At 44.9% G+C, this 21,218-nt stretch overlaps 1 protein-coding gene across 4 annotated transcripts in view; it reads left to right on the top strand.

Annotated features, from left to right (window-relative positions):
• Positions 1-21,218, top strand: part of SH3PXD2A (SH3 and PX domains 2A) — a 273,110-nt gene that overhangs the window by 147,863 nt on the left and 104,029 nt on the right. The gene's annotated exons all lie outside the window — the stretch shown is intronic.

Here is a 21,218-nt window from a genome sequence, read left to right as displayed (position 1 = left end):
TGCATGTGTGTGTGCCTTGCAGGGGGTGCAGGCACTAATCCTGAAGCTGCACTCAGCACAGGGGTAAAACCCACTCGTAGTTCACCACTGATCCAAATCCTTCGCATCCCCAGGGTAACTCCACCTCCAGTTATCCTACATGAAATTTGACCCTGCCATCTAATAGCTAGGGAGCTGCTCCCGTCTTTAATCTCTCTGACAGTGCCTAGTCAGGGCTTTTTGGAGAGTTTTGTTGGTCTTTTTTTCCATATAACATTAGTTTTCTTTATCTGGAGTTTTGTACTGCTATCTGACCTATTTACTTGGAAACCTACGAGGAGGGCTTGAGTTGGAAGAGAGCTGGGTTTCTGATCCAAGTATGAGCCTTTCACTGTTAATTGTATTAGCATTCATAATTGTGTGCACATTTATGAACTATCATAATTGCCACATCCTCTTAAACCACGGGCAGGACATCAAAAGGGTTATGTCTGCTCAGAGATCAGCAGAGAAGCAAGAAATTAAATTGCCTGATACCTTAAAAACTATGATGTGAGCTGTTTTGCACCCATTGTATCAAAAGCGACATAGGAAAATAAGTCTGGAATTAGGCTAAAGCTCATTAGCCTTCAGGATTTAATTAGCAGGAAGCAGGCTATTTAACGGAGGCTTGAGCTACCCTGGCCTTGCCATCACTGTTGGGTGGGCAGGGGCTCTGGCAGGACTCGTGGGATGAGTGAAAAGAAAGGGTTAAGAAGTCCTGAATTCAGATTCTCTCTCTGCTGCAGATTTGCTTTATGTGAGCTGCTTCATCTCCCTGTGCATGGCTTAGCCTGTATTTTAGCTCTCAGGCCAGCTTCCAGTGGAAGATACCTGTGGCTGATGGGGGGGGAATGCAGCATTGTGTGCTTTCTGATTCAGACTTTCCAAAGTCCTACTGGTGACAGGGTAGCATCATCAAGTCTGTGCTTTGGAAATACTTTACGAACGTGAAATATGTGGACATACATGCATGCTTCTCCATCCCTCGTCCTGCCAGCTGGATGTATCTATATACGTGTGTATTTTCACATACTGCCACTTATGCCATGGCATGATCAAGCACGCCAAATACATTTCACCAACAGACCTTTTGGAAGACAGATGTTTTTTTCAGTTATGGAGCCCTGAATGTCCAGGCATATCAGCTAAAGAGGTTGTCAGGGCAAGGGAAATGAAAGTGTTGCCTGTAACAGAATTGAAAACCTTTTGGTTCCCAGAGTGCTTCCCACCCACTGAACCCAACGTGCCTTGTGCCTGCTTTGTGCACAGTGATGGATTGTATCTCATGAAGGCAGTGACAAGGACTTCTCGGTCCCAGCTACAGAGTGTTTCTTCACAGCCCTGTGCCACGCCATATAGGCCTCATCTTTCACCCATGTGCTGTTGCTTTTATTCTTTATCTGTGTAAATCCTGGCAGAGCGGGTCTCCCTTCACGGACAGTGGCTGTGCAAATGTTGCCACGGTGCAAGTAGGAGTGAATCGTGCCTGGCCTCCATCAGAGTGAGGAGCATCACCTCCAAGAGCTCCTGGAGGACGCTGGGTGCAGTGGCCACAGCCTGCAGAGGGAGTGCGGACCATTGCACGCTGTCTGCTTGTCTCCTACTAAACGCAGCACCCTGCAAACCGGCCTCTTTCTTCCCTTCTCTCAGCAGACCGCTAAGTGGGAACAGAGCAACGCGATAACGGATTGTTTATTATGGAAACATGCCACTTTTAGTAGATTTACAAGCAGCTTTGTGGAGCTCCTGATCGCTCTGTATTTTTGTATTTAGTCCGTTACTCATCCTGATACATCATTGGTATATGTCCGACCACGGCTGTGAAAGACGCTAGCGGGGACATGATGGGGCCAAAGCATGGGAGATAGAAAGCAGCTGTCGGGCAGCATTTCTTCCAGGGCTTTGAGGAGTACCAGCACGCTGCGTCAGCCCGGCAGTGGCTGTTTCTTCGTGACTGACTTTACAGTCAGAATATTTTGTAGTTCCTTCAAGGCCCCATGGTTTAGCAGCTGCACAGATGGTTGCACTGCGTTTAGAGCAAAGTGAAATAAAGCTAGTTCCTCCCATTCTCTTCTGCCTCACCCTGAGAAATTAGCAGCCTCTTTTGGGAGCTACTAGTCAAAATCCCAGATCCAAACACCTCCAGACTTTCAGCAAAGTTTAAAACCAGTTCAGGAGCTGAATTTCAAGTCTACTTTTCCTGTGCCAAAATCCCCAGAGCTGAATACCTGGGAACTATGGAGGTGGAGTAACTCACGGACAAAATACACTCTGAGCTTTTCATTGTCTACCTCTACTGCATCAGCTCTCCCAAAATAATATGTCTAGCATGGTTCATACCACAGTCGCTGTTGTAATCACCACTGAAGCCTGGATAGGTTAGAAATCCATATGTGGATCTGCGTCTGGGTGAATTTGGCAGACAAAAAGCAGTCCCCAAAAGGCACTTTCTTCCTATCAAATAGTCTGCCAATTTTAACAGTCTTGATTTATGCTTTTTAAGGTTACCGAGCTCTTTGCTGAAAGAGTTGAAGGCCATCTTCACTGGCGCTGTTATTGAATGAGCCACCTCAGGAGCAAGACTGGCTTCCAGATCACAGAGTAGCTGGGAGCTTGTATCTTTTACATGTGAGGTTTCTCCACCTGTCTCATTGGTCTCCTGTGCTTCCTTAGCTCAAACAAGTGATTCCCATTACAGAAAAGTTTATGTGACATATATCAGTCATGGTCAGGTTTTATATACTGTAGTTTTAAGTGGAGGGGTACAAATATTGCACTTGTACCTGCTCCTTTACCTGCTGCTGCAGCCTCTGGTAGAGAAGAAATGTTCTTTGTGCATACGTAACCCTCCTGGTTTCTCTAATGAAACTTTGCTTTTGTTCTTTTTTTTTTTATTCTTTTTTGTTTGCCCCTGAAAGAGCAAATTCATTAGGCCAGTTGGAAGTATAGGAGGGCTGTGTTGCATGGGATAAAACAGAGCAGGTCAGCAGTTCTTGGAGTTGCTTGGACAGTAGACAAGAGCACAGAGTAAGAGAGCGGTGAGAAGGTAGTTAGATTAGTTAGAAAGACTGGCTGATCAGAGCATAATCTGAACGTAGCAGTCTGGAAAGTAGATCATCTTTCTGAAAGGCATAAAGAAGAAAAATAATGGCTCCAGATTAATCCCTTGTGTAATTCTTTTGAAGTTGGTGGCTTACACCGGAATGATTTAACCCCATTAATTTTAATGGGTCACTGCAGTGTCCCAAGAGTTGCTTTTTGCTGTGCTCTGTTCTGAGTCAGAGATAAAGCAGAACCTTGGCATCTGGGCTTGAACCCAAGTGTGGTGTCCCCATAGGACTGGCTTGGGCCCATCCATGTTGTGGCTTACTCCAGTTGGAGAGGGAAAAGGATGCAGGAGATGATGATGTGTCTGAGCCCCCACCCCATGATGGCTGGGTGCTGCCAGGACTTCGTCATGAGCCATAACCTGCCTGAAAAGTGATACCTGCTCTGAAAACCAAGGGCAGCCAGGCTAAGAGCGCTCACCAGAGTTAACACTGACCCTCACCCTGCTGTGGGCCTGCTGATGCAAAGCGATTAACACGCAGCAACAAGGAGGTTTGGAGCAGTGTGTCAAAGAAAGGAGCCTTAAATGGAGGAGGAACCGGCACCAGATGAGCCTCAGTGGGACTCAGTGGGCAGAGAGCGAAGGTCTCTGCCCTCGACACACGACAGGGACTCAGGGGCTATGGCTGGGGACAGTGATGAAGCGTGTTTACCACCTATCGATCAAAGCAAGACGGTCATAGCAGGAGTCGGCCATGCATAGTTAAAAAGCCCATGTATCACAGCAGGGAAAATTCAATCTACTGCCAGGAGGGTGGATGCGTGTTTGTCACCAGTAGTCAAACAGCTGAAAACGAGGCGGCAGACACAGCTGTAGTGCTCGGGCAGAAATAGCGATCGTGCCCCAACCTTCTCAGGCAGCAGCATGTCCTGCGCCGTGCTCAGCCCCTGCTCCTTGGGGACCTCAGAGACTGTCTTGTGCCTCTGCTCTCCGTTTTCTGCATGCCTCTCCTCATGTCTTGCTCCAAGGGACATTTGTAGAAAAATAGGATTACTGTCCTATTTTAAGAGTTGCACAGCTTTCACCTGACTCCCTGTCCTTCATTTTGCAATCATTTGCTGAAGTATTGACCAGACAATGGGAAATGAGCCACAAAGAGCAGATGGGCCATAATGAAATGAAGTGCTAAATCTTCATGCAAATGTAATAGTAATGCGGAGGAGGGGGAAGCCCAGTTTGGTGAAGGTTGGGTGTAAAGTCAGCCCCAAGCAGCCTGCTTTTGTCAAGGCATCAGCTGCTATTTAGCATCTTGCAGAAGGAAGAGGAGACTAGCATTGCTGTGTCGCTGGGCTTTCATCTCTTGACACACTTGACAAGGCTGTGCAGTGGGTCCAGGGAGAGGGTGCAGACGTGGGTGCCAGCAGGGAAGGACATACCGTGTGTTGCAATAGAAATTGCTCAGTAAACTCGGTGGCTTAACTTCTGATATTTAATCTCATTGGTCTATAGTCTTCTAATCACATATTGTATGGCAAACTCTGTTAATCACTTCATAGCTAAAGCAGATCAGGAAATCCATCTGGATTGGCAAACTGATCTGTAAAATGCTTTGTGAAATAAAGATGCATCTGGCCTTGAATTATATCTTCTGCAAAAGCAAAAGGGAGAGGAGCTCAGCTCTGAGTAGAGAAGTTTATTCTTGCAAGCACGTGGGCCTTCAGAAGACCATGTCTGCTGGTACCCAACATATCACAGTGTAATATTTACATGTGAATGCACCCTATACATGTCCCTCTCTCTCTTTTGGAGGGAGAAGTGTCAAATGCAGAGGGTGAAACTCACTTCACTGAAGCCCAAGATACGGTTGCAATTCACCCCAAGGGCTGGAATGAGTACTGCTGCTCTGCAGTGCCCAGGGAGGAATTTCGACCATGCAAAGACAGGTGGAAGAGTCCCAGCAAAACCTCGTTTATTTGTCATGTTATTTTAAGTAACCACAGCAATTCCTGTCACATCACACAGGGCTGCCTGCGTGGTCCTCGTGCAGCTTCTTCAAGGGCAGCACGATCTGGCGGTGTGAGGGAGTCCAAGTGTTGACGGATTCTCCGGGAAATGAAGCCTTTTCCGTAGCGAATGAAGTGACTGAAAAGTGCAGGTGCTGCTGAAATCCTGCCTGCATGTCCTGATCCCTGAGCAGCATCGCCAGCCCAAGTCTGCGCTGCAGTGTGCTAGTGCAGTTCGCTAACACACCTCTGAGCTCCTGCGATCGCGTATTCAGAGCATCCTACCTATGGACAATCCGGTGTTATTTCTCCAGATTATGTAGCTAATAATTTTAAGTAATGGGGAACTCTGAAAAAATTGCAAACTTTGTTGAATGAAGGAGTACTAGATATGCTGAGAAAAGTATTCATTACTGCTCACATGCTCTGCTTAACATTAAAAGTGAACAGACGGCAGCAGGTGTGAAGGGATGTGATACAGACTTGGAAACCCTGGAGCGAGCTGAGGTAAGGCCTGTGAGAAGAAGAGAAAAATGCAACATGATGATGAAATGCAAATATTTCTGCGACTGTGTTTAAGTGGAGGATCGGGGGCCATCCAGCTGTTCGTTGGCCGCTTTCAGCCAAAAGACAACAGAGAACAATGGATGATCTCACCCTGCTCCTCTTAAATCGACAAATCTCCTCCACAGTTGCTTAAATATCAGTTTTTCTCAGGTTATTCTTTGCCAGCTGTTTGGCAAAGCCTGATGTAAGCTGTACATTTTCTTCTCTCGCTGCTTCCTCATAAAGCAGGAAACCGCTCTGCTGGTTCAGATGGCTGTGGACGGGAGGCAGGACAGCCCGGATGTATTTCAGAGGTTTGAAAGTGTGTCGGCAGAAAAACCCTCAGCGTGAGGCCAGCTTTTGGGAGGATGGTGCTGACGTACAGCTTGCAGGGATCAAAGCCCAGGAGAAGCTCAAACAGGGCTGTCTTTGAAACACTGGATCCTGCAGATATAATGTGGTGGTTTTATCTGACCTGTGAACATCCCTGACAAGGCATCAGGTCATTAGTCTTGTGCTTGTTATTGTAACATTTGCTGGAATGAAACACTGGCATTTTTAAATCACAGCTATCAAAGCGTATCGTAAATTGTAAGCAGTTTCTTTTCCTTTGTTTGAGTATATCCCCATGCCAAATCATTCGGTGCTCATATCTTCTAAATTGGGCATGACGTTACCAGCGAAAAGCTGTGACTGAGCGTAAAATAGTTATTTTTTACAAAACAGAACTGCAAAAAAATGTATATTTCCTAAAAAAATTAATAGAAAGTGACCCCTACCTCTTAAAACAGTTCTGCTTCCAGCCTCTGGTAATAACTGTGTGTGCGACTCCTGAAGTGCTAAAAAGTCTGCTTTTTGTAAAGTGGAATTTAAAAGACTGTCACTCAAAAGTGTATATATATATATATGTATATACACACTGTGCAGTTACTCCCACCCACAACCTGATTTTCTTGCTTCTAAGAGCTGTGACACATTTTTAAGAGGAGCGGTGTATTTTTAAACTCACTCGATGGCATGAGATGAAGGTCTGGCCAAATGAGTCTGAGTCTTTGAGGGACTGAGAAATTAAACCCCAGCCTCCGCTCTTCCTTTGTGACTTTGGGCCAGGAGCTCTTTGCTCAGCTTGCTTTCTCTGAAATGCTGTAGCAGCTTGTCCCTGCTTCTGAGGAGAGAGATCCACCCAAGTTTCTGGGTGAAGGTGATGTGGACACAGTTGCATTAGTGACTGGATGCTCTGAGGATGTTCCTCACTTTAAGCATTGAGCAAAACTGCACCTGGAGACACATTTGCAGCCCTCTTGTCATCATTCCTGTTATTTTTTAAGTCCTCTTTGAGAGACGGACTTTCTTTGGGCTGGCAGTGAGCTGCAACCCCAGGGTGTGCGCATGGTGGAGTCTCTGTGCGTGTCCTCGTGCTGTGTGCTCTGGGAGGCTGACTGCTTTCACGGCTTTCATGCCTGCCCTTTGAAGACCCTCAAGGCAGGCAAAGGAGGAGTCAGGGACAGGGTATAATGTTTGCATTTTGGACTGTTTCTCTGCTGGTTAGAGCAGTTTTGGGACTGGTTAGGCATGAGGTGGCCTGCAGACTCTGGGGGAGCTGGGGCAGAGAGGTGGCCAAAAATCACTGACCTTCCTTCTCTGTCACCATCCCAGATTTGTTTTGATAGACGTAGGGCTCTAAGATTTTCATGACTTTGTTTTTAGAATGTTTCTTCTTGGGTAAAACCAGGGCACTTTCCCTTTTCTGTGTCTTTGCTGAGAAAAGGGTCTTGGTATCGTTATCACAGCAAATAAATTACTAACTTATTCCCTACCACAAAACCTTGCATTCTTCAGCATAAAACAAAGACACATAAATAACCAGCATAGGGGATGTGCCCAGCCTCTAATGTATGTGGAGTTCACTCTTCCAGACCTTTGGTTTCTGCTGGACAGTGATTTAGAAGGAAAAGCTTTTATCTAATCATGAGGTAGGTCTCTGCACAACTCCCCAGGCGCCGCTAATGGATGGGATGCACAGCAGAGCTTGAAGTTTTTTTATTCTAGCTGGGTAAGACAGAGAGCTGAGTTTCTGGTGTTGCACACACTATTGCTAGGTAGGTCAGAGTTGGGTTTTCTGCAGAGCCTGAGATGTTTGTGTAGGGATCTGAGTGATTTTGCATTACAGTGAGGTGTGTGTTATAAGGAGAGGAGGGAGGCAATCAGCTACAGAGGGGACTACAGGTCGAGGTCACAAGTGGTGAGGCGAGGACAGGCGGGTAGCTGGTGCTGGAGAGACAGTGGATGCAAAGCAGAAGGGCCCCATTCCAGGAATTCACTTCGGTCCCAGAGGATGACTGGGGAAGAAATCGTTAGTAAGTAGGTTACTGGCAGCAGGACACTCCGTTTTGTGCTGTGATTCATAATCCCGGCTGCTGCATCTCATGGCTGGTGTGCCCAGACTCTAGTTTTGGATCTCGCAGTATTTTACAGGGCTGAGAGATTATTCAAAATAGCCCTGAATTCAGACTCGATACTGGGAGCTAAGAGCAATGCAGATCTTTGCATTTCACATTTACAGTTGTTTTTATGGAGCATGGTTGTGGCATAGTACAATATCCAGTGTATCTGCTTGGTGGACACCGCAGTGTGGACTCCAGTTCAGGATACACAAGCTTCCCCAGGACCTCAGGGATGCTCTTGTCATCCTGTGGTAGATGCGGCTCGGTGGGGAGGAGCTTACTGCCAGGCACAGCACAGGATGCCCCTGCTAGAAAGGGCAATGTTCCTGCTGAGAGTGTGATTTCTTATCGTCCAGCTTCTGGCATTTCAGGTAACAAAGGGAGAAAATAGTGCACAAAAACTGATTGCAGGGCATGACATTTGCAGAACCTCGTTGATATTCTGAGCTTGTGAACTACTGAGCAAGTGAGATTAACAGCCTAAAAGGAGGGGGTGTAATTCCTGACAATGACATTTTCCCTTCGCCCACATCTGATATCTATACATCAGATAACGTGAACAGTTACAGCAGTAATAAGCTGCCAATGGCCATTTAGCTTCAAAAACATAGAGTTCCTTCATGTTGCAGGGCAGAAATACCCCCTGAATCAGTGTGCATTTTGAAGGAACAAGTGATTTCTCTTTTAGCCAAATTAAAAGGTCTTTTTCTATAACTAGCTGAATGGATGGAAATAATTAAATTCATTCATTATGACTCTTCACTTTTCTGAACATAGAACATGGGAAAAGATACACCCACCCTTTGGAGATGTATGAGGTGAATTAAAAGTTAATGTCTGAACTGAGAATTGGACAGGAGCTACATAAAAGGAACAAGGAGAAATTTACTGTTTTATGCATGAGCAGGTCTGAACAACATGCAAATTTGTATCTGAACTGGACTGCAAAATTTTTGGTCTATTCAGACATTGCACTGTTCCATGGTGTGTGATGATGCTTCTGTGCTCAACATGCCTTGATGCCTTTTACGTTCTGCATACATTTTGAATGCATATAAAAAGATGATATTTTCTTACATTTTCCAGAGGTATTTAATCTTTAACACTGGTGACCTTAAAAAGATTTGGGGTGGTTTTGGGCAAGTATATAGGCATATATTTGAGGTCAACATGATTTTTTTATTTGCCCTTTTAATTGAGTAAGGCTCAAGGAAGTATTAGTATGGATCCATACATGTACTAGCAAAAACATCTTCTGTCTCTGCAATGTCAGTTTTACATTCACTATTCTAATGTATAAGTATGTGATCAAATATCAACCAAGTAAAATTTCCTAGAAGTTTTGATGGTTCTGTAAAAGTCAGGGTATATATCTCCATCTCTAGTCTCAGGAATCTTATACCGGTCCAGGCTGAAATAGCTGTGCTATTTTCTTTGTTTCCTTCCCAGAATAAACTGAATACTGAGACTGAAATGATCTTTTACAGCATCTTGAAGTATAGGGCTTTTTTTTTTTATTTATAATTTTATACTCACAGTACAAAAAAATAGCATCACCGTGCTAATACGGTGCTCAATACGTTCTTGCTCAGCCGGTCTGATGCTTCCAAGGGTGGAGTATGCAGGAACGGTTCGTGATGCTTCTTTGCAAATGCCACGAAATTTAGCTCTCTAACGTCCTGGGGAGGAGTGGGGCCTGTTGTCAGAATTGGGTATTTGAAAGGGGTTATGGTCATTACCTTGAAAAGTAACACTAGTGCTTGAAAGGTTTTATCTTTGGGAAGTTTTCTCTATTTCTCTGGCTTAATTGGTGCCTGTCAGTGATAACTTGAAGTCATTTAATGAATCCTAACAGTTATATTGGTCAAGACAAGCTCAAGACTTCTTTTTCTTTTATGTTTTAGTGTTAGAATCAGAGAGAATGTTTCAAGACTGCCTGACGCTGGTACATAATCGGGGAAGACAAGTCTGCTTTTAGTAGTTGCCAATTCAGCAAAATTTACTAGATGCATTTACTAGATATGTTTTGGAGTTTTGCAGTTTCTGAAAAAGCTCAGTTCAAAGGACAGTGATTAGAAAAGTTTCCTAGAGTTCATGAACTCGCAGTAGATCTTACATGCCATGATTTATGTCTCTGACTAGTAAATTAAAGAACCTGATTACTTGAGAGATCTTTCCATGTGCTGTTTTGTAGAAACGGGCAGAAAACAATTCCAAGGCATATAAAATTGGTGCCATATAGAGAACTACATTGCCTTTTAGTATGCTGGAAAGACATTTGATGTTACAAGACAGTTAACTGAGGACGTGCTGCTGAGGCAGATTTGGGAAGCGGCCATGTTTTAATCTCACTGTTCTAACTGAAGGAAATGTAATGAGGAAAGGAAAGACTACAGTCACCAGATGAAGAAGTCGGAGTTCATACTGTGGGCTTGATCTTGTCTTCCCATGTGCATCGTAAGTTTTTGCCTCTCCTGGAAAAAATATTTACCATTCTTAGGGCCATATGTACAACAGATGATTTTAAAAAGTCAGGAGAGAGATCTACCACTAAAAGGGGATGTAAAACTAGCTAGGGCAATAGGGTATTCAGCAGTGCGAAGTAAGTACAGACGCAATAGCCATCTGCTGTCTATGCACGCTGCTGTCTTAATCTTTCAGGTTCTGCTGCCCTTGGACATGTAGCAGAAGCAGCAAGACAGAGAGGTCCAAGCAGCCTGTTGCTAAAAAAGCCAGATGAGTACGCAGAAATGCTAGACACCATAAGAACAGCACCAGAAAGGAATGCAAAATTGTATAATACCAAGCATCTGGCACGTTCTCTTTTATACTGGGAGCTCGGAGGTCTAGCAGGGCCTGAGCCATGTCTAGAAATGCCTGTAACTCATTTCTTACTTTGCTAATTTAGAGCCTTTAAAATGTCAAAAATGCCAGCGGCAGCCTGGGAATTCCCTGTGTGAGCCTCCAGCGTGTGGGCTGGTGCCAGCGCTTGCGCCGTGCACTGGAACGGGCTGTGGGGGATCCCGGGGAGTGACTCTGAGACCCAGCACCCACCATGGGGTGGTTTTGAGGCTGGTATGGGGCAAAGGAGAGCATTAAGGGGGAGGCTGTGAGTGGGTATCCTCGCAACTTGGGCAGCCGAAAGAAGGGCGGACAGGAGGCTCTTCTGCTTTGCCTTCCTGGTGGGCTCCTTCCAGGGTCCCGTTCCCGTGGGGCTCCCCAGGGCTCGGTGTCACCAGCCCCTGCAGATTCATCATGGGGAACTGTGCTCGCAGGTGAAATGTGTCCGATGAGGGTATGTGGGTCGAGGGGAATTGCTTGTGCTGAGGGCTTTCCTGCAAGCAGGAGGGGAGGGAAGAAGGAAGGCAGCCCAGACCACTGTCATTTGGGTCACTGCTTTCTCAGGTCCTTCTGCCCCAAGATGAGGAGTGAGGAGAAATGGGAGAAAAAATAGTTGCATCATTTTGTTGTGTTTCTGTTACTTGTTTGGCAAAGGGGAGGTAAAGGAGTGATCTAGTAGCAACCTACAGCGTCTTGAAGGGGAATTACGAAGATCTTGGAGTGAAACTCTTGCTGGTAGTGGCAAACAATGCAAACAGGAGCAATGGCCACAAACTCATGTGGGAGATTCGAACTGGACAATAGAAGAAACTTCACAGAAAATAGTTCCTTATTTCCCTAGTAGTTACTGTCATTATTCTCTCTGGCAAATGGAAACATGGGAGAACAGTTGATGTGCTGTTTGAGATCCTTTACTTAAAGGATTTATCGGTTTTGGGGCGTTTCTTGCCACTGCTGGCAATACACCTCCTGGCCATAGGCACTTCACAGTGGCTTCTGTCCTTCTACTGGCATCTGTCCTCTGGTGTGAAGAGACCTGCTCTAACCTATGCCCAAGGCTGGTTGGATGCCACCAGCATGTCAGGTCAGGCCATCAAAACTTTAGGGTTGCTGTTGCACCCCTGGCTTACTGCGTGAGCTTGCTTAGTCACCATTTCTATGTCCCTTGTCTCTAAACTTGTGATGAGATGACTCACTCTCATTGAATGCATGCTCGATTTTATTAGATAGTCATCAACATGTTTCATATGCTCTCTATTAAAGAATTGCATGTTTCTTTCCTTTAATATCTTCTGAAACAGCTTAGGTAAACAGCTTAGACAGGGGAAGCTCAGTACCCTTTACCAAAAAAAATATCCTATAGGTTGTTTCTTTTTAAGTACTGGATGCAGTGTATGGGAGAATTGGGAATGATGAAGTATTTACTCAAATTGCTAGTTTCCGCTGCATTGAAGTCAGAGACACTGAAGGCACTGCAGCATTTATGACTGATTTCCTGAACAGTGTAGCAAATTGAGATGAGAGCCCTTTTCTTGTAACTCACATGTGCAACAGAAATCACTAAGCTAACATAAATCAGGGTTAAATTGCTTTTAAAGGCTCACAAAACATTTCTGAAAGAGACAGGATGAGGAAACCATTTTGCCGCAGCAGAGTATGTCCCCATGATGAGTCCTATTAAAGCTTGACCAAAGAGCCTTATTGGCTTTTCATTAGAGCCTGGTTATGTATAGTTGAAATTCAGCAGTGGTTTCAACAGAATAGGGACAGGAATATGCACAGGAGGTAAATTTAAGCAGGAATCTAGGCCGTCAAAGTATGTTATTAAGGACAATTTAATGTGCTGAGTAATGCAGTGTGATTTGGATGTAATTTATCCTAATCCAGTCTGATCTTTTACAGGAGAATATATTATAAGGCCACAATTAGGTGAGACCAGGGCCCCATCTGGCCTTCTGTCTCCAGCAGTGGCTTATAGCCAAGACAAGAAACAAAGCAAATACAGAGTGAGCTTCCCTTGTGTATCCTCCCTGCTTCTGGCATTCAGCAGTTATGGGACTTTTTTGGGTCAAAGCATCCAGAGCATGGAGTACAATAGTCACCATTTATCCTTGCTTCATGAATTTATCTCATTGCTTTTTGAACCCATGCCTTGTTTTGGTGATTACAATGTCTTAACACCAGTGAGTACCATGATTCAGCTGCGTTGCATGCAGAAGCTCTTCTCTTAGTTTTATTTAAACTGCTGTGCTCCAACGATTCTTCCTGGTGCAGTAATTCAGCGGCAAAAGCCTTTTTGGACAAGCTATGTCTGGACGTGGGGCTGAGGCTTGGAAATTTGTAACTTGCAAGTTTTCTTCTCTTCCTTCCCTCTCTCCTTTTCTAAGGACTCCCAGGGATGAGAGTTTGGGGGATGACACTGTTGGTCTCCATGCCAGCTCCAGCGGAGGTGGTGGTATCCTGCCTCCCATGAGCAGGCACAAGCTGGCAGGCAGTGGGCAATGTCTCCTTTTGGGGAGGTTATCCGTAGCGGGGGAGTGTCACTGTGGGATGGAGGAGACAGTGGCCATGCGCCAGACACAAAGCTCCAAGCAAAATTAGTCCAAAACAGCAGAAGGAAGGTGTCCCTGGAGGGGGACAGCAAAGGGGCTCTGCCTTTTCTTATAATCACCGTTTGGGCTGCAATTTAGAAACCCAGATGGACCACGTGATTGCCAATCAGAGGGTGGACCCAAATTTCCTATGGAAACTAGAATTTGAAGGACCCACCCTCAAATCAGGAAGGACTCAAAAAAAAAGAAGTAAAGATTCAAAGCCTGTGCTCTTAATGAGATTTGTATGATATATTTGCAAGCTTAATAGCCCAACTAGTTTATATGGTACATTTGAATTTATGATTCTAATATTCAGTACTTAATTTGTAACTATGATTAGATGCATCTTTTAAACATATATTGTATCTGTGTGTAGATTTGTGTAATAAAATCCCAAAGTGAGGAGCACAACTGGAAAAGCTGCACATGAGAATGATTAATTTTTATTACCTTGTTTTTATCACTCAGCGTTTATGCTATAAAGACTATAATAAAGTGACACATGCTCGGTCACTGTAAGACAGAGATAAATTTGTCCTCCCTGCAAGGGACAAGCAAGGGCAGTTTAGAGGAGGTGAAGAGCACCTCCACCCGGAGTTCTTGCTAAGGTAAATACATTTTTCTGTCCTGTGGAGAAATTTGCCATCTGAAGGAATAAACAGGGTAAAACAAAACCAGATGAGGATGTGACTCTTAGGCAAGATCTTGTTTTTATACTTCTTTCCAGGAAAAAGCTTGCTATAAACATTCGTGTTGTCTTTTTCAAGGCAGCTGAAGCCTTGCAGTAGAGGATCACGTGGCGTTAGCTCATTGCCCCAGTGTCCTGCAGTGTCCAGGTTGTGCCGAGCCATCCCTCCCTGGTGCTGGAGAGGCCAGGCTTTGCTGTCAGAGTGCCCTGCCCTGTATCCCACAGCCTGGTGGAATGCTGAATGTGCGATTCCAAAGCCCCGTCTTCCTCCAGGAGAATAATGTAATCATAAAAAAATACAACTGTGAAAAATTCAAGAGACTAATTCTGCATTGCTTCAGCCCGAGCCAAATACTGAAGTTGCACTCTGGAACCAAGTGATCAACTTCACCACTGAGGAATCTTGGGACAGAAATCTGATGAATTCCCCTATCATTTAGGGAAGGGACAGGATGCCTCGAACCCATCTCTCGTCCTTCTATACACTTTCTATGCCAAAAAAGAAATGGTCACAGCTGCCCCCAAACACTGGGGGTCTGCATGAGGCTGAGATGGTCCATGGGGAAGTCGTTCATCTTGGAGCTGTCTGCATCCCCTGCACCTTGGACCTGGTGGCAAAGCTGAAGTTGTGCTGTGCAGGGCAAATCTCCAGGTTCCTCTGAGTGCAGAGCAGAGGACACTGGTTTTCCTTGTCCTGCACCTCCCCTTCATGATACAAATCCATGGATTCAGGTGCAGAGAGCGTTGCTGGAGAGGAGGCAGTGTCCTTCTTCTTCCAACCTTGGCTTTTCTGTTCAAGCGAAGGTTACTGGTATAGGAAAGATCTCTTCTGCACTTATAGATGAGTTTCCAGTGTTGTGCTTGGCGTTTCTCAGAGAGAACTTGGGTTGACTTTTACTTTCTTGGGTTCAAGGGAGCTGTCAAAAGTGAGCACTAAATCAGGAGCTCCAGCTGGGTCTTGTGAGCCAAACTGGGCCACTGTTGTTATATGATGCAGAGAAAATCACTGCAGCCTAACCAGAAGTATATAGCATATAAATTTGTGCTGTTTGCTGTATGCCAGCATTACAGCCATGCTGTGAAGACCGCAGAAAGGTGGCAGGAAGGCAAAATTCTCTCTTTTGTGTTGTCTCCTTTCTCTTAAGGAGCTGGTTGCACAACAGTGGCTTACCCTTCTTAGCAGCAAGTGGAGACCGCTTAAAGCCAGGAAGAAATGCCTGGGTTTGAAGTCAGGTTGCCAGATTTTCTTCTTGCCCCTCAAGTCCCTTTTGCTCGCGGCAAGGAATTCTGGAGTCTCGGGACCGTCACAATGGGGCCCTTTCTGACAGGGCTGGAAAGCTCGACCTCTGCTCAGAAAGGACAGATTCATGTTCGAGAGGGTTCCACAATGAACGATTTATATCAGGAAATGAGCAGAATATTTTCTAAAAAAAAAAAAAAGAGGAGGAAAAAAGCCTTCATCTGTTTATTTGACTCTGGGAAGAGATCAGCTGTTCTTTTATGATTCCAGAGGATGGAGTGCTGGAGGGGGAAAACGTATAGCTGTATACATCCATGTGTTTGAGTTTGTGTTCCTGATGTATAATATACAGAGTTAATTTTGCTTAATTACGTGTCATATGGGTCTCAGAGCTCAGTGGGAATGGAGGTGCCTTCATGCACATGGTTAAACTTTTGCACTTAGAGTACCGTGAATGCGAATTGTAACCCTGCACTCTCCATATAGCTCCCGTGTGTTGGTATAGTATTAAAGTGCTTGGGTGCTCCTCCAGCCATAGGCCTTGGTGACAGGCAGGCACCTAGTGACAGTTCTCAGTCATGCTTGATTTTGTGCTTTGTCTCAAATAGAAAATGTCAGTCTGGCTGTTGAGGAGAAATCGGTTAGGAGACTTTCAAGATGCAAGTATATTCTCAAGGCTCAGGTTTCTGCACGTGTAAAGAGCAGTAGCAAAGTATTTTTGTATTGGTTTACTTTAAAAACACTGTCAGGGAATCTGATAGCGGCTCTAAGAAAAATGGTTTGTGAAAAAGTGGTCTTCGTTACTGACTGCAAACTGTATGAAAGTTGGGAAGGAGAGAGTGGACTTTCTTGTTAAAACATTTCTGTGCTTTTAATTTGCCTGGCAAATCATTGGCGATTAAATGATAATCCGAGTCGTTTGTTTGAAATGTCATACATCTCCACCGCAGCCTGCCCACGCCACTAGAGACTTTTAGGAATTAAGAAGCATGGGAACATAAATGCCTACAATGCATTTAAACATGAATTACAAAAGCCAACAAAAGCCAACAAATACAGAACAATTTTAATTTATGTATTAAAGTACTCTAGCGGATACAGATTAACCTCCATTACTCAGGGTTTGTCACTGTCTCATCTCTTTTGGACAGCAAACACTGAGAAACAGACAGAAAGATGCTTTACTCTCCCTTTAGCTTCTGTCTCGTCTGATGAAATGTCTGCTCTGCAGCTCCCCTAGCCGTGCTTCTCCGTGGGTCTGACAGCTCCTCAGGCTTTGCAGGCACTGCTTTCTCTCGTGGTTTTCTGAAATCTCTGCAAAATGAGTTGAAGCCGAGCCTTGCTTCACTGACAGGCAGAGGACCTGGGCTAAAAGGTGACGTATCTGAGAAAGGAGGAATCCCACAGAGTGAACTTGCTGGGTCTGCTGTCCCGTGGCAAAGGGGAGAAGCTTTGAAAAGAGCCTTTGCATTGCGGGTACCGCAGGGATGGGGTACCATGGGGATGAGGTCCCCCAACTGAATACATGACCTCCAAGGGGCAGCTGTGCAGGAGCCAAGTTGCAGCCCTGCAGTCCCGCCGTTGATGCAGTGTTGCTTTGCAAACTTTCCTGGTTCCCGCAGGAGGTTTCTGCTGACTTGCTGGATCTCCATGGAGGATGCAGGAGAAAGCCTCTGGGCCAAATACAAACCAAACTGAATTAGAAGAGATAGGCACAGTCCATCGCAGACACACCTTGTCACCTCCAGTCTTCTCCTCCACTTGAAACATTTCTTAGGCTTTATTGAACAAATGTCAGGATACTCCTCATCTGTTAAACAACTTTCCAATTGTGCCACTGCTTGTTTGTGTGTATCTGTATGTATTTAGATAGATGAAAACACACGTATGCGCACATCAATGTTTATTACCTCTCACTGAATACAGCAGCAAAGTCAGTCCCTAAAGAAAGGATGTGCTATAAAACTTTCCCATAACATGGTTACTATAACCTTCATAGTTAAATTAGATTGCAAGTGGCATATAAATTCAATGACATAAGATATTTTTATCTTTCACAAATTTCCAGACTGACTGTGGATAGCTTAATGTGACAACAGGGCAATCAGCTCTATAGCAATGCTTGTGGTCTTCCTTTCACATTCATTGCTAGAAGTCAAATGAGTAATGTTATCCTGGTGTAATGCTGATGAGAAAGAAGATCAGCCTGCCTCTCCTTTGTCATTAAAGCAAGAAGAGTGTGTCCAGCTTGTGTGACGTGGTTGGCACCAGTGATATTTTAATATTGTTAGCGGCAAGAAATACTTTCCTTGCCAGTAATAAGGTTCAGTGTCAGCTAAAGATGGTGCCCCACAGGAAGACTTTAGACAAAATCGCCATATTCTAATACAATGAAGGCTAGAAATATGCTATTTTCGTGAAAGGTATTTGTTCAAGTATGGAGTGATGCTGGCTAATGAAGAAGGGACCTGCCAGTGCTATTTTTAGTTCCACCCGCTGGTTTCACTGCTCTTCTTGTAGCTATGGCTGGAAGGGAAATTAGGATGGTGATGTCTGTTCTCTTATAGAAATGGAAGAAGAATGGAAATATGAGTGTGCGTATAAAGATAAAAAGAGCCAGAGCTTAAGAGAAAGTGAGCTTCCCTGTGTAGCTGCAGACGTGACATTCATTGAACCTTTCCTTGGAAGGGTTTTTCTTCTGCAAGGCCACATTTATTGTCTGATTTAAGGGCTAGCAGCGTGCCAGGTGCAGTCTGTATTGCAGGAGAAGATCAGAGTTTCTCCTTGGAAGTTGTTACAGTTAAGAGAAAGCATTAAATAATTTCCTTTATTGTTTTGGAGACATAATCCAATACTTCAGCCTCATACTAATGGTCCTCTGAAAATAGTGAGGCTGAGAGTTATTCAGCCTATGGATCATCACTGGGGAGAGGGAAAAGACATCAATGAATCACATGCAGAATAACAGGACATAAAAAATAAACATGGAGTCAGGCAGGGCTCCTTGCTGCTGCTATTGCAAAGCAGCAGCACAGCCTTTCTTCATTAGCAGAAAAGAGGAGAAGAGTACATATACAAAGTGTACTTTACCCAGCCAGAGAGATTATTTGCTATACGTTCTTTGCTTTCTATTTCAGCAGTGATTTTTTTCCCATCCTCGCTGGGAGGAACAAGTTTTGGCTTTCCGAGTATCACTGGGGAGATGAGGATTTTATTTCAAGCTCCATTTTATTTGATACTGCTTTGTCCTGGTTTTGTGAGTGAAATGTGGGTGTACTGAAAAGCTACAAGACAGGGAGACATGGGATACATGGACTTCAGGAACTCCAAAATCAGAACCCAATAAGACTTAACTTTAAAGGTTACAGAAAGAATAAAAGAAAAGATGAAAACCTGCCCAACAGATTCATTGATGGCTTTTTTTTTTAGTGACCCTCGTGAATTGAGGGTGATTCAAATAAATATTTTGTAGTGATCATTTAATTTCGTCTGACAGGATGATCTTGTGCTTAAGACTGGAAACTAAGACCAGGAGTTGTAGGTTCACCTGCCTTCTTTTGCTACAGCTCTACTTCAGTGAAGTGTATAATACACCTTTCTCCCATCATATGTTTTTCTTTATAAATTTGGGACAGCAGCCATTCCTTTTTGCAAAGCACTTAATTGAGTGAGGTCCCACTTAATTTTCATCTTCATTTGCATTTTAAGAAGGACATTTTAGAAGAACAAAATGCTGTGGTACCCAAGACCTGGGGGGACATCCTGGGTGCAGTATGGGAGCACTGTGAGATGGGGATGCAGGAGAAGACCCAGAGGGGAGGACCAGTGTGTGCTATGAGCATGGGACAGCAAGTGGGAGAGGTGTCTTGTGCCTCCCTTCATGCTGGTGTTCCTCACGGCAGCCTGGTCAGAGACAGTGGCATAATGCAGTTATAAGCCTTGTGCACGGAGAGGAGAGTGAAGCAGAGTTGGGCCTTCAAGAGTTCGAATACACTCTGAATCCTCTGATGGTGCTAGTTATCCTCCTGATCTCAAAGGGACATCACTGAGAGCTACTCGCTGCTTCATCCTCTTATAGCTGACCCTGAATTACTCAGCTGTACACTTTGCAGTGACAGTAAGGTGCTTTTTCCCTCTTCAAACTAATCTAAAGGTTTGTTTTCACTGTGCACAAGCCATGAGAGAAGCAATGATGGGGTTCGCTGGACCAGAGCTCCTGGCCTAGATGAACAGTTACTGTCTCTGTTGGCACCATATTTACCGTTGACCAGAAATGTGGCTTGCCACATAATATTGAGTACAGCACTCTGTGCTTGCACTAGTGGTGTGATGTGGAACATGTCTGCCCACTGTTACTTTCCAAACCTGGGTACCAACTTTGGCCTGATCTAGTGGCCAAAAGTGTTCAGCAACATCTTTATCCATTTTTAGTTGCTCGTTAACCATATCAATCCATCAATAACCCATTTCTAATTGGGTAAATTGGGTGATTTTTTTTAAAGTGGCAAAAAGGAGTTCGAGTGTTATGGTTTTTTGCAGCTTCAATCAGGCTGAAGGCTGTTTTGTGTCTGGCTAATGCTGCTTGCCTTCACCCTGCTGTGCATGCTCTGTTCACCTGCAGTCTCTCTTAGGATGCTTGTGGGGTGCCCCCAGCATGGCTGGCTGGCAGTAGATTGCCCTGGAAACATGTGCTGAGGGCCTTCTGGCAAAGACTGGAAGGATGGTCTTGTTTATCTTCCAGGGATTGCACCCAGATATACCATCCTCCCAGCGTCCTCGTGGGTGCTAACATTTGCAAGAATTGGGTGCAACCTTTTTGTACAACACAGAGGGAGGTGGGGTGGTGGGGGCACAATGTGTTGCAGAGGGAAATCCCAGCTGAACCCAGCTCGAAGCTGTAGGGCCGAGAAGGTCCAGGAGCCTTTGCTGCAGAAAGCAAAGGGCAGAAGGGATTGAAGTGGTCATCAAGCACGTGCATGTGGAGATGTTAAAATTAAAGCAAATTACATGTGTGGATCTCAGCAGGGTTTCACCTCTTTGCCATTTAGTGCTGTCAGAAGAGAGGCAGTTCAGGGCAGGAGCAAACACAGACTTCCACACGCCAAGAGGACTGTATTGACAGCAACCGCAAAGCTCCAGGCTGGCGTGGGAGTGGAGCCGGGGCAGAGGACTACATTTTGGGGATTGTGCCTTCCCTGGCTCGTTCTGAGATGTCTCTGTTTTGGACACCATATAGCAGGCATTATATTTGCATATGATATCACTTCTGTAGAAGAAGCAGCCTATTCATGAGCAGTAGCATCTTCACATCAATTACAACTGCAGACATAGCTGGGAAAACAACCATTTAATTGAAATAGAAATGACACTGGAAAATTCAAAAAGGGTGCAAAAAACTCCCAAGTAATTACTGCTCACTGGAAGCAAACCCTGGACATGTAAGGCATGGGATACACGCAGAGTGCTGGCAGAAACAGAATTTATTGGTAGCCATACCTCTGCCCTCAAGACACATGTTGTTTCTTCAGATGATCCCCCAAGCTCTCTTGAAATTAAATCCATGGTTTGGGACAATCCTTCTCTGATTCCCCCAGAGTACACAGCATGCTGCAAGGGGCAAAACCCCCACTCCTGACAGCCTGGCCCCTAAAAATTGAGAGGCTGCTGCCTGCCCCTCTGCAGGTGGGATTCCTGCAAACACAGCCTGCCTCTGCAGTGGGTTCATCGGGTGTTTTTCCCAACATTAACGCTGCCGGGTGCAGCGTGTGACCGTGCTGTGGGCACTGTGCCCG

Source organism: Nyctibius grandis, chromosome 4 (assembly GCF_013368605.1).
Source record: "Nyctibius grandis isolate bNycGra1 chromosome 4, bNycGra1.pri, whole genome shotgun sequence".
NCBI classification, from domain to species: Eukaryota; Metazoa; Chordata; class Aves; order Nyctibiiformes; family Nyctibiidae; genus Nyctibius; species Nyctibius grandis.
This window is presented reverse-complemented; position numbering and strand designations above follow the sequence as displayed.